General features: G+C 32.7%; 1 long non-coding RNA gene across 1 annotated transcript in view; it reads left to right on the top strand.

Moving 5' to 3' along the window:
* Nucleotides 1–13,981, top strand: part of LOC131537847 (uncharacterized) — a 24,921-nt gene continuing 10,940 nt past the window's right edge. The window contains exon 1 of the long non-coding RNA XR_009270407.1: nt 1–137. This is a non-coding gene — a long non-coding RNA (uncharacterized LOC131537847). The remainder of the gene's footprint in view (nt 138–13,981) is intronic.

Genomic DNA, 13,981 nt, shown 5'->3' on the forward strand with positions numbered 1-13,981 from the left:
TTAGCATAAAAGGACGCCAACTTGAGGCAGCACCTGCTTATAAACAGAAAGCGATGAAAGGCTCGGGCAGCAGACTAAACAAGTGGAACTTCCTCTATAGGTGAAAGGGCAAATAACAAGCATTTTTGCAGAGCCGCGTAAGTCTGAGATGTTTTTCCTGTAAGAATGAGTTCCATTTGTCATTGGTACATTTTCTAATAACATTGCTAGGTCAAATTCATAACCGCAGCTTCTTCGATCGTACATTCCAAAGTGAAGCTATCTAGACATGGATCTATTCTTAGAACAGCCCAAATCCTTCCATATCTGCATGTATCATCTGTTTCATTTCAAAGAAACTTTAAAAACACACTCTAGAATTTCACTCTATGTCTCTGGGATCCAAAACAGACACCCAACACCACTTGTTTAATTCAAGTTAGCGTTGTTGATGTTAAGCAACAAAATCATTAACAATTTAACTTAGTCAACAGCTGGTGGTGTGTTATTGTTAACTTCAACTATGAATTGAAATAAAATATAAATATCAGAGGAAAAACTTTACCATATTAAAAAATGTTGCCTTGGCACCAAACCAAAAGTTGAGGCACAAGTACTAAAACTGAAATAAAATATATATTTAAAAGAAATATTAAACAATAAAATAGTAAAAATGACAAATGTACACACTGAAAAAAATTATACTAATTTTTCTTTTAAGGTAAGTGGTTGCAAACAATTTATTTTAGCTACATTTAAAAAATAAAAACATGAAAGTTAGTCAACTAAATTTGTTTATTTAAATGTAGCTCAAATAAACTGATTGTAACCACTTACCTTAATAATGTAGTAAATTCAATGAATCTTTTTTTATCAGTAAACGTTAACAGAAAATAGAAAAATAAAACACATACCAAAATATTATTCAAACAAATTACTTCCCTATAAACCTGAATATATATTTTATTAAATATCAAATGATGAGATATGTTTAAAAAAAATTAACTTAATGCAAAATCATGTTTGGTAAAGCTGAATTAAAATGAAATATAAATATTAGATGAAAAACTTTAACTTAAATGAAAATGAAAAGGCAATAAAGTAATGAAACTAAAATGAATTTGATAGAAATATTTAAAAAACTAATAAAAATGACAAATGCGCATAATAAAACTACTAAAACTTAAACTAAAAATATACTTAGGCTACTTCAAAATATTATTAGAACAAATAAATTACTTCCCTCCAAACCTGAATATGTACTGTTAAATATCAGATGACGAGATTTTATTTGTTTATTTTTGTTGTAATGAAATTCAGGGGAAATATTTCTCAAAATTTTGAGTAAATATACAACAGCAAAACACGAAGTACCACAACATGGAAACGTGAACACAGCAATGTACTGTGAATCGTACAAGCTGTTCAGAGATGCTCTTATATTTCACTTATCTATTTAATTTCAAAGAATCGGGAAGCGTTTGGCACTGCGTGTTTGTTTACATGGCGGCCGGCCAAGCAACACGGTTTTCTCGCAGGTGGAATAGTTTTTCCTCTCACGTGTACCCGCTGACCTCCTTTCCTCTCAGGGCCGCACCCAGACTTTGATTTGTTAATGATTCAACTCAAAGCCGTAACTAGATTTCACAATAACAACACTGAAAAAGGGTGCGGAGAGACGCAGGTTAAACAGTTTCTGTAAGCCATAAACGCTCAGGTGAAGTCATGAGGAAATAAGCCAAGTGTGGCATTATGTTAGTGAAGCACACGTGACTTTGACACAGAAGAATGAGGGGAAATACACTAAACATTATCTCATCGTTTACCATAATATGTCTGTCTCAGATGAATCACATCTCGCTCACACATGTAAAGACTTCACGTGTTGACATGGCGGGATTGTGTTACAAAAAAGTAAAAAAATGCTGATGTCTAGATGTTAACCTAAGTGTAGTGTAAACTTGGCTTGTAACAAAGTCGGTTAGTAAACAAACATGCCCCAGTTGAAAAAGACACGTGGGTTATAACCTCAAATGATCCGAGAGGATATCGTTCACCTGACATAACTACTAAACAAAGATTACAAAACTATACCAAAAAAATCACTTCTCTCCATATTTTAAACATATTAGTGCTTTTGTTTATGCATTCTCTTGTGAAAAATAAGTGTGTTTAATTGTTTTCAATGTGCACTTGTAGTGTACTTCAAATCTAAAAAGTGTATTTAAAAAAAAAAACTATTTGCAGGCAGGGCTTGGTCACTCCTACTACAACTTTGGCGGGTTGAATCAGAGGGTTTCAACGGGTCCTTAAAAGTCTTAAATTTAATTGCATCCTTTTTAAGGACATAAAAAGTCTTAAATGCCTTAAATGGTACAAGAAAAGCCTTCATTATAATTTCAAGAGGTCTTAAATTTAGGGTCAAGACAGACGATAATGGCGATATGACTTAATGTGACGATTAAACATCAAAAGGCTTTGATTTCATTTAATAAATATGAACTGCACATTTGAAAGTCAAAATGTGGCGTGGGTATTTTTAAATCAATGCATTGCTGAAGGGAACCAACTGTCTTCAGAAATGTTTGGATGGCATTTTCATTTTATCTTACCTGTACTGCCTGATAAAGTAGCATTTATGAATGCAGAGCTGTTTTGTGTACTACTTTTACTGGGGAAACATCTTTATTTCTGCCTCTCCAAATCGCCACCTGCTGGCAGAGAGTGAATTTGCATTTTTAATCCATCTGCTGTTTTTGTTCAGACCAACATGAAAATCAACCCATGTTTTAAGCAGCATACATGAAGTTGTAAATGTAAACCAGTGGATCAAAAGAAACTAAATGTGCCTTCTAAAAATCTAAACAATTAAGATACCACCTATTTGTATGTTTAAAACTATTATAATAGATACTTTTGACTCATCCCTTTTCAAAAAAAAAAAAAAAAAAATGGATTTAAAGGCTAAAATGTGAAATTTATAATTTCATAAAAAATTTTGAAACCCTGTATCTGAAATGTACATTTTTGTAAACTGAATTATAAAAAGTAATTTTACAGTTTAATATGTTAACATAGAGGCATAAACTCTTGCTCTACCTCACTCATATGGTATTGACTTTATTTGTGCAGCTCTTAAAAAGGTCTTAAAAAGCCTTCAATTAGATTTTTTTTAAATCCTGCAGATACCCTGAATATATGGAAACAACAGTTTCCCAACAACAAAATTCTGAGTGGCTAGTAACTTTGGAAAACCACAAGCTACAGTGGCTGGTGAATCAAAAAGTTAATGTCAAGCCCTCCTTGCAGATAATGTAATATTAATTAAATAAAAGGTCACTTAAGTGTATGTTAAGAGTCAACTTTCATTACTTTTTCTTAACATACTTAAGTACACTTTTAAAAAGTCCACTTTGCAATAATGTCCAATTAAATTTTAAAGTACATTTGAATTTTTTTAATAATCTTTTGCCATTCTTCAAAGAAGTAGACTTATTTAGATGCATTAACTAACATACTAAAGTACATGTAAAGTACTTGATTATCATTTTAACTGTAGTGAGTTATTTGATACTACATCTAAATCTAAGGTTAGCATATTTTAAATGTACTAAATTGCAACTTATTTAAATACATAACATTGGGTAAATGTACCTATTAAAGGGATAGTTCACCCAAAAATGAAAATTCTGTCATCGTTTACTCACCCTCAAGTAGTTCCAAACCTGTATGAATGTCTTTGTTCTGCTGAACACAAAGGAAGATATTCTGAAGAATGTGGGAAACAGAGCAGTTCTGGGGCACCATTGACTTCCATAGTATTTTTATTTTTTCCTACTATGGAAGTCAATGGTGCCCCAAAACAGCCTGGTTACAAACTTTCTTCAAAATATCTTCCTTTGTGTTCAGCAGAACAAAGAAATTCATACAGGTTTGGAACTACTTGAGGGTGAGTAAACGATGACAGAATTTTCATTTTTGGGTGAACTATCCCTTTAAGCTCACGTACCTATTAAGCACACTTCCATTTTTGAGATCAGATTATAAAAAGTAAAAAATATTTATTATCCTACTTGATGTCTTAACCAATTTATATGTTTGTTACTATATACCTCCTATAATTTCAAGTCAATCAGATCATTGCAGGCTGAGATATGAGTCTCCATGTGTTCACACGGTCTGGCAGCCATTTTGAAAGCTGTCTAAAGACTTTCACCAAAAAGCCCCTTAAATGTGTGTTTTTTTAAAGATGTTTAAGCCTTTATTTTGGGTAAGTTTCACTACTTAATGTAAAATTAAGAGATTAATGTTCAGAATTTTGCATATTATAACCTGGAACTTGGATGTGGGAAATAATTACATTAGATCCAAAAGATAGTTTTAGCACCACAGCGCAGATGCTACAGAACACAGTTAGCTGACTAGCTGTATAAGATTGTGTGCTACGCTAATATATTACCTCACAGGCATTACTGGCTTGTACTTTTACATCCATAATATTACAAATTGACAGTTTATTGCTGGTCTGTCATTTTACAGTGCTGTAATTTTTAAAGATTTCATTATTTTGAGGTGAGCTTAAAGGGTTCAATACAATAAATCACACAGCTTCAGTGTGACATCGGTAAGAAAAAGTATAATTTCATAGATATTGTTAATAATAGTAGTTCATATTAAAATATGTATGAACTTAAAACATGACCTAGACTATTTATTTAGCAAAAATCCTGTAAGTTTAATAAATATTACATGAAATTTATTAAAAATTGTTGCTGCTCCCATTAAGCTCAGTGTGCTCTCTTTAAGCTCTTCCACATTGAACGTCTATGTAAATACTTCATAAACAGACTTTAAATATTAACTAATGGTTCTCACTTTAAGTTAAGTTAATCGATTTTCTATGGATTCTGTCGACTCAAATCTGCAGACTGGCTCTGATCTTTGGCATCTAGCATCAGCTTCTCCAGACTGTAAATCTGTGGAAATCGGGGGAAAAATCATGAAGTGTATTCCAGCCTTAAGAGACTATAGATAAGTTGACATCCATTTAACAAGAGTTTTCATAATGAGGCTAGTTTCTGTGTTAATCCCCATGAATTAATTGTTTTATTGGTTTGTTTTATCTGATTTTTGAATGTGTTACTAGCTGAACGTGGACTAGTATAGATGTTGCAATGTGCTTAGATGACACTTCATTATGAAAATATAATTGATCGACTTGAATACCTTGTTGCTTGATTTTAGTGTTCTGGGGTTTTTTTTTGTGATTGACTTTACACAGAATTATTCTTTAAAAATTTTCCTTAAAATAAACATAACTTTTTAATAAGACATGATGTGAGCTTAATGGGAAAACAAAAATGTACCCATTAAGCACAGCCGGACTTTTTAAATTTAATGATGTATATCTTAATTGAAATGCTTTTGTCATTTAAAATAAAATAAATATATTGGTGTGAGAGATTAATATTTTATTTTAACATAACTTTTTGTACTGAAACCAATATCTTGTGCACTAAAATGTCTCAATGTAGATTTTGTTGAGCTTAATATGTGTTTACCCTACACATTTTAAAAGAAATTAAAGTGTATTTTAGTTTACCATAAATGCTTCTTAGTGCATTCAACAGTAAACTTCAACCATTTAAAAAAGAAAATTATGAAATTGCATGTAAAGATGCATTTAAGTACTACTTAAGTGGTCAAAAAAGCACTTTAGAATTCACATTTAATATGAATTTAAACTATAATACATTTAATTTAATCATAAGTAACATGCAATTAAGTGTCCAATAACATTGCAGTGTGCACTTAAGTAGCCTACATTCTTTTAAACTATCTAATTTCCATAATAAGTACTATTTTTAAGTGAAATTTTATTTTATTTTATTTTATTTTTTTACAAGAGTTTGTTCAACGGCCCACAAAGTCAAATAACCTCGCAAGAAACCCGGTAACCTCCTTTCACTCCAGAGAGCAGACAGGGAGAGGGAAAGACCTTGAGCTTGAGGTTATATGAATGGCTTCCGTTCGGCTCGGCCCAACAGACGGAGGTATCAGGTTACAGGGCCAGCCCTTGTTTACAGGCTGAACAACTTCCTCCACCCTTAATACAAACACCTGAGGGAGGGACACGGCTTAGGCCAGCCCCATGTGACAGCGAGTTCACATGCACCGGGGAGAAACGTGTTACTGTAACACCTTGTCGGAGGCCAGAGTGGTTATGTAAAGACCTGACGGCCTTAAACACATCCAAGGGCACTGCAGGCAGAGGGAATAGAGGAGCTGTGTGTGTCAGGATGGGGGTTGGGAAGCAGTAATGCACCAGCTGTTGTTGTGCAATGGGAAACTGGTGTGTGTGTGTGTGTGTGTGTGTGTGTGTGTGTATATATATATATATATATATATATATATATATATATATTATCATATGCTGTTTAAAAGTATGGGGTCATTAAGACATCTTTTTAAACTGATCAAAAGTGACACTAAATACATTTGTATTGTTTCAAAAGATTTTTTTTTATCCCATGTGTGGGATAATTCAGAAAAAGTTCAAATGGCATTTGTGGTGACAGTAAAATAGAGCAGACTGACACTGACACAGTACAAAGAGTGAATGAGTGAGTGAGAGAGTGAGGTTAATCTTGGATTACAAGAGCGAGACATGTCACACCAGCTTTACACATATAAGCACGTCACACTTGCACAATCCAAAACATACAGTTTTCTGAACAGCCCTATGGGTTCGATTAGCACAGAGCTTGTGTTTTAGGTTCAAGGCTGTGGAATTCTTCAGCAATTAATGTCAGAAACGTAAGGCTAAAATAATATTTAATGGATATTTCTATGCAGTTAAATTAGGCCTTTTTGAATGGATTTGTTTAAGTGTTGTTGTAGACTTTTTAGTTTTGCTTACAAGATGCAATGAAAATGAGAAACAGCATTCAAACTCTGGTTACCTGCATACATGCACCGTGCAACATATAATACTACATTACATCCCTACATTTATTTATTAAACACTGACTATTGATAGCTTTTTTTTTTTGGCATATGGAAAATAAAAAATAACCTTTTGAGTCCTAAATTAAATTAACAGACTAATCAGACATCATAGACTAATGCTATTTAAAAAATAATGCACAAAACATTGTGTTTATATGAAATTAATATCTATATTTCCATACATCCGGTTATGGCAAAATAATTTTCCATTTTCCATTTGTGACCCTGGATCACAAAACCAGTTTTAAGTAGCATGGGTATATTTGTAGCAATAGCCAAAAATACATTGTATAGGTGAAAATTCTAGATTTTTCTTTTATGCCAAAAATCTGTATATTAAGTAAAGATCATGTTCCATGAAGTTATTTTGTGAATTTCCTACCGTAAATATATCAAAACTTAATATTTTGATTTTTTTTTTGCACCCTCAGATTCCAGATATTCAAATAGTTGTATCTCGGCCAAATATGGTCGTATCCTAACAACCCACACATCAATGGAAAGATTATTTATTCTGCTTTCAGATGATGTATAAATCTCAATTTCGAAAAATTAACACTTAAGACTGGTTTTGTGGTCCATGGTCATACTTTATTTAAATTTCATATGATTATTAAAGATTAATACGGCAAGAAATGCATTTCTCATTGTTAGTTAATTTTAGTTAATGCATTAAGAGGACATTATCAAATAGGACCTTATTGTAAAGTTTTACTATTTATATTAATTGTACACAATGAAACTAAGCTTTAAACAAAATATTCAAGAATTGTGCTCATTTTAATTAATACAATTTCCCAAGCAGCAAAAGTTGATTTTCTGAGTGTTAGTCACATTGATCTCCATTGAGGATTAAAAGGAAAAAGGAGATGTAAATCTGGAAAATGCTAAATAAAGGTGATATTTTAAAATTGTTTTATGTCTGTCCAGACTGGCATGAGTGCCAGGAGATGTGACTCATTTGGTAGATGCAAATTACAGAGACTGCATCATCCCACAAGGGAGACTCCATGTATTGTCGTCTTGTGTGTGGAAACAATAGTACATTGGGACCAAATGTTGCATTTTATTCCCAATCATGTGGCTAGCAGAGGAACAAGATTGCTTGGTTAGGTTACACAACTCTTTGCAGACAAGACAAGTATAGCTGCATGACGTTTCGATCGTGATCTACATAATCAAACACGGCGCACTACACACCTTCAGCTAAAAATAAAACAATCAAACATGATTGATGTCAAATGAATTGTGAATAAATATGCATTGTGCACCAATTCAAATGCATCTGCAAGTTGAAGGAAAATCAAGCAAGAATAACAGAGTTCAGATTTGTTTGAAATTGGATTGTTGATACAAGAAGGTCAACTAAAATCCCTGCTTGATAACTCATATTATCTGCCGAGAAACTAGGTTACGATGGCAAAAACATTGATAAAGTTAATGGGAAAGCAGAGGAAGAGAAAGGTGTGTTGATGGAGAGAAAGAGAGAGAGAGGGAGACAACAAAGGGCCACCACGTGAAGGGAGAGTGTGTGCTGTCTTCAGGCCATGTGCTGCTAGCAAGCGTGTGTGAGCAAGAGCGGCCAGTGTAAGCAAATGACTCATCCTGAAAGAGCCCCTCCACACACACACACACACAAATGCTCACGGTAAACGAAAGCATGGAAAACACATTAAGCCATCATCCAAATGAGAGAATGGCGAGAATAGAAGTGGAAAGAAAACAACACTGTTTTTCATCCACTTTTTCCCCCCCAAAAGGGACAGAAATAGCACACATATACAGCGGCTGAGCTAAGCAACATTGATCTGTGCACCGGACGAAAGTTCAACCCGGCTCTGAGATGCAACAGCTCGGTAAATGCACACAGCAATGCTGGTGTACATCATTATAGCTCGTATGCAAAGAAGTGGGTTTAAGAGTGTTGCCAGGTTTTCACAACAAAACCAAACCTGCCCAATTGTTACTCAAAACTAGCAAAACTAAAATTGGGTCCCCCAATAAAAATAGTGTTCTGTGGGTTAAAATACATACTTTTTGGCGGGGTTCCCGTGGTGAAATACGCATTTTAGGGGCTAAATATCACGTTATTGGGGTCACTTCAACCCGCAGACATGAAAAACAACCGGCGGCAACAGTGTTAAAGTAGCCCAATTCCTCTGGGAAAACCGGTGTTTAATTGTATTTAATTGTAATTTATATATATATATATATATATATATATATATATATATATATATATATATATATATATATATATATTAAACATAACGCCTCATAAGAGTACTTAAAGTTCAAGTCCACTTTCATGATTATGCTCCTTAAGTAGGCTACACTTTTAAATAGTCAATTAGTTTTTTTTTTTTTGTTGTTGTTTTTTGTGCATTTTATACTTCCAGACAATATAAATAATTATGAAATTACATTTAAAGAGGAACTGGGTGGATCAAAAAAGTAGGTCAAAAGCACTCTAAAGTTCAGCTAGTTGCATTTAATATAATGCAATAATACATTTTCATTTAATTTCACACTGTTTGAACTTATTAGCTTGTTAAGTATATCTTTAAAGTATGTTATTTCCATAATAAGTATTCTTTTTAAAAGTATGCTAAACTGGACTTTTTTCACAAGAGACTATCTACTGTATACACTTTTTCTGCTTTTTCTTCAATGGGGGATTTTGGGGGAAAGTCATAGGTAAACATGGTAAATGGAGCTGAAAATCTAAAATTGTTGTCAAGTTTAGTCAAAATATTTGGTAAAAATTTGCAATTCTATCGAAATTTACAGTTAATGTCAGATTTATTGAGGAAAAGGTAGGCTAACCTAGGTGATATGAGAATTTACTTACCAAAACATAATTTATCCAGATAATAATCTATTTTTTATCCAAATAAAGACACTTAAAATAAGGAATATTTCTCAACCTATATTTTCACTTCTGCACTTACAAATAATCACATTAGAACTAGCAGCAATGGCTTGTGATATTGCTTTTATATTGAGGAACTTACACTTTCGACGCAATATTGCCCGATACTTTTTTTTGTATGTTTTGCTCCGTCAACGAAAATAATTCCAGATAAAGGCACGGCGGAACCGTGGCAACGAGGAAGACTCAGTAGCGAATTTCTGGAATAATTCAGCGACTTTCAAAGAATGATTTGATGACCCATTGAAAGACATTTGTCTGTTTCATCTATGAATTAATCCGCATTTTTAACAAATTGGTTAAATGAGCGCTCTACTGACTCATGAGTAAAGACAGTCACTTTGCACCACCTAGTGCTTCGTATCCTTTAGCAACAGAAAATCATGTTAGTTTTGTGTCTTCTTGCAAGGAATAATCCACGTTTTCAGCCTAATGTATTTTTCTTTGAGAAAAAGTGTTAAATGCATCCAGTAGTTTTTTTTATTGCCCTAACATGTCCACATATGTTATTATGTTAGGGTGAACATACGTCCCCTTTATCCCAGACCGGGTCCTGACCAGAATTTCTAAATTGCCTAAAATGTGCAGATTTTGACTTTGTTTTCCTATTGTTTTCGTTTTCATACTTGCTGAATGTAATGACTGAAAAGTATTTTGACCAATAGCGTGCACTGGAGGCATTGTACACCCTTAAGAAAAAGAAGTTTATTCAAATGTACTATTAGTATACTTCTTTAAACTAAAAATAGGAAAATTTACTTTTAGTCTATTTTTTATGTACTTCTCAGAAATATACTTAAAATGACATTTAAGTATACTTCACTTATACTTAGAAAAAGTATAAATATATTTGAGCTACTTGTGCTCCTAGAATCCGTGTTTTCATTGTTATATGGTAGGGGGCGCTAGTACACATCTTCTTTACAGAGTTACCAAAAAAAAAAAAAACACAAGTGAAGAAGAAACCGAAACAACAGATGCTTCCACAGGATCAACAGACATAAAACAGCATTGAAACTGTGTAACGTTATGGAATAAAATGTCGACCAATGAAGAGGTAATAATGATTGTCAAGCTTTGGGGTGTTGATTGACTCCATCTATGTCTTGATTATCATTCTGAATCCATTTCATAGTCTTTTTTCAGCTTTTTTTCCAAAATGTTGTTTACTTCTTTATTTTTTATATATGAAACTTACCCACATTTAAGTGTTTAAAAAAAGAATGCATGAAGCTAGAATAAAATGTTTTTGTTCTGTTTTTGCTTTTGATGTTTTGTATGTTCAGATATTCATATAACAAAATATATACAAATTAATAAATAGGGACATAGTAGTATACTTAAAGTATGACGTAAAGTTCACTTAAAGAAAACTTACAAGTATACTCGAGGTATAAAACTACTGAACTAATAGTGTACTGAGACTATACTTCAAACTATACTAAAAATGCTACTACAAGTATTTAATTAGTTCACTTTTAGTATTGTTGCAGTACAAGCTAAAAACATTGATGCAAACTAGTTGTGTACTCAAAGTTTACTACTGTTATACTTAAAGTATACTTAAAAGTATATTTTATATACTAGAAAGTGGGCCAATTTAGTCCCAAGGAGTATTGAAATAGTACACTTATTAGTATACTACTAGTACACTGATATTTGTATACTTACTACAAAAAGTATACTTAAAAATATACTTGAACTTTACTTAAGTATGCTTAATAAAATAAACTTGAAGTATACTACTTTTTGGTAACGGCAATCATGGCTTGAAATAAGGCGGGATCTAAAGAACAATAAAATCAACGCAAATAAACATACATATAATGTAGAAGCACATCAATAGGAAAAGTACGACAAAACACCTTTAGGCAGGTTAGAAATCCCGGCCAGGGCATGTCCGGGAAAATTAAGACGTGTGGTCACTCTCTTTGATCATACTATTAGGAAATCAGCAAAAAATAAATTACAATGATTCGCTTCCTGAGAGTCTCTCATCACTAGTTCGTATTGAATCCTGTGCATCTAAAATAAGATTTTATTCAAATTGTACTTTTCAACAACAAATGTGGAAGAATGTGTTTAAGGGTGGGTACTGTGACAGAACCTTTTCTTGGTGAACACTTTCTTTTCTACTTTAAAAGCATCCTTTGTCTGAATTTCACCCTTTATCTGATTGGTAAATCGCAGTGATTTTATGCTTTGCTTATTTTGCACATGTATCATGAGGGGAAATAGCATAAAGATCATTGGCTGGCCCTTGTTTCATCATTCCACAGATTTACAGGATTTTAGGAGTGATAGAGGGCATTTATCATCCTGTCTTTCAGCCGCTGAATAGCTGATTTGGTAGTGTGTCGTCATGTTGAAAGATGGGCCATCTTCCCATTTCCAACTTCCTTGCTGCAGGTTTTAGTTTTGCCTGTAATTTGTACCATCCATCTTCCTCTCTGCTGACAAGTGCTTCATTTCCAGCTTATAAGAAATACTCCCACAACAGGTTGCGAAATCTATGATATTTACTTGGTATTATGTATTTGGTTTTCATCAGAACTACAGCTGTTGATATTAGTCTGAAAAGCTGATCTGATTGCAGCAACTTTTGTATAACAGCCAATACATTTTTCACAGGGGTCAGCAAACTTTGGTAAGCAGGCCACTGCTGGCACGTAGACACTTTAAACACTAACTCACAAGCAATAAGACTGAGAGAGAGAATATTATACACTCTCAGAAAAAAGGTGTCACTGAAGCTAAAAGGTACATCTTTGTACGTTATTTACCCCTAAACAGTGTATATTAATACCTTAAAGCTATATTAGTGCTTCAAAGTACATATGTGACCCTGCAGCACAAAACCAGTCATAAGGGTACATTTTTACATCATCTTTATTTTAAAGAGATTTATCCGATTAATGTCATCTGAAAGCTGAATAAATGAGCTATGCATTGATGTGTGGTTTGTTAGGATAGGACAATATTTGGCCGAGATACAACTATTTGAAAGTCGCCTTTAAAGTTGTGCAAATGAAGTTCTTAGCTATGCATTTTACTGATCAAAAATTAAGTTTTGATATATTTACGGTAGGAAATTTACAAAACATCTTCATGGAACATGATTTTTACTTAATGATTTTTGGCATAAAAGAAAAATCTATAATTTTGACCCATACAATGTATTTTTGGCTATTGCTACAAATATACCCCAGCGACTTAAGACTCATTTTGTGCTCCAGGGTCACATATTACTATTGTGTACATAAAAGTACAACTTTTTGAAAAGTTATTACCTCAGTGAGATGTGTGTATGTTGATATTTGATCATTTTATTTAGTTTAAAATGTAGAAGAGTTACTTTGTAAATGAAGACATTACTTAAACATATAAAATAAATACATTTTGTATAAATTTAAATTTTAAGGAATTGGTTCGGAGTCCAATATGGAAAGCTGAAATCAATCACTTAAATAGAAAATGAATAACCAAAATTATGAAATAATATGAAGATCTACGCAAATGGTACACATACAGGTATATGAGGACGCATTAAATAAAAACATAAAACATTAACATATAATAAACACTACTTTTCAAAACATTGAGGTCAGTAAGATTTCTTTAAAAAAATTATTCTATTCATCAAGGATGCATTAAATTGATGGAATATGACAGTAAAGACACATAATGTTACAGAAGATTTCTATTTCAAATAAATGCTGTTCTTTCAAACTTTTATTCATCAAAGAAAAGACGCATCATGGTTTATGTAAAAAATATTAAGCAGTTTCCAACATTAGAAATGAGTCATTTTAAATTGTAATAATATTTCACAAAGTTCCTGGTCGTACTGTATTTTTTAACAAATAAGCGCAGCCATGGTGAACAGAAGAGACTTCTTTAAAAGAAGAAACTTGTTCTTTTTTTTTTTTTTTAAATCAGTCTATCATTCATATAAGTCTTAATAAATATTGTTTCATAATTTGAGTGATTATTCAATTGCTAATATTTCACACGTGATATGATGCAGTACCATTATGCACCAGTTAGGGGTCAGGATTTTAA

The sequence above is a fragment of the Onychostoma macrolepis genome, chromosome 03 (genome assembly GCF_012432095.1).
Source record: "Onychostoma macrolepis isolate SWU-2019 chromosome 03, ASM1243209v1, whole genome shotgun sequence".
Classification (NCBI taxonomy): Eukaryota; Metazoa; Chordata; class Actinopteri; order Cypriniformes; family Cyprinidae; genus Onychostoma; species Onychostoma macrolepis.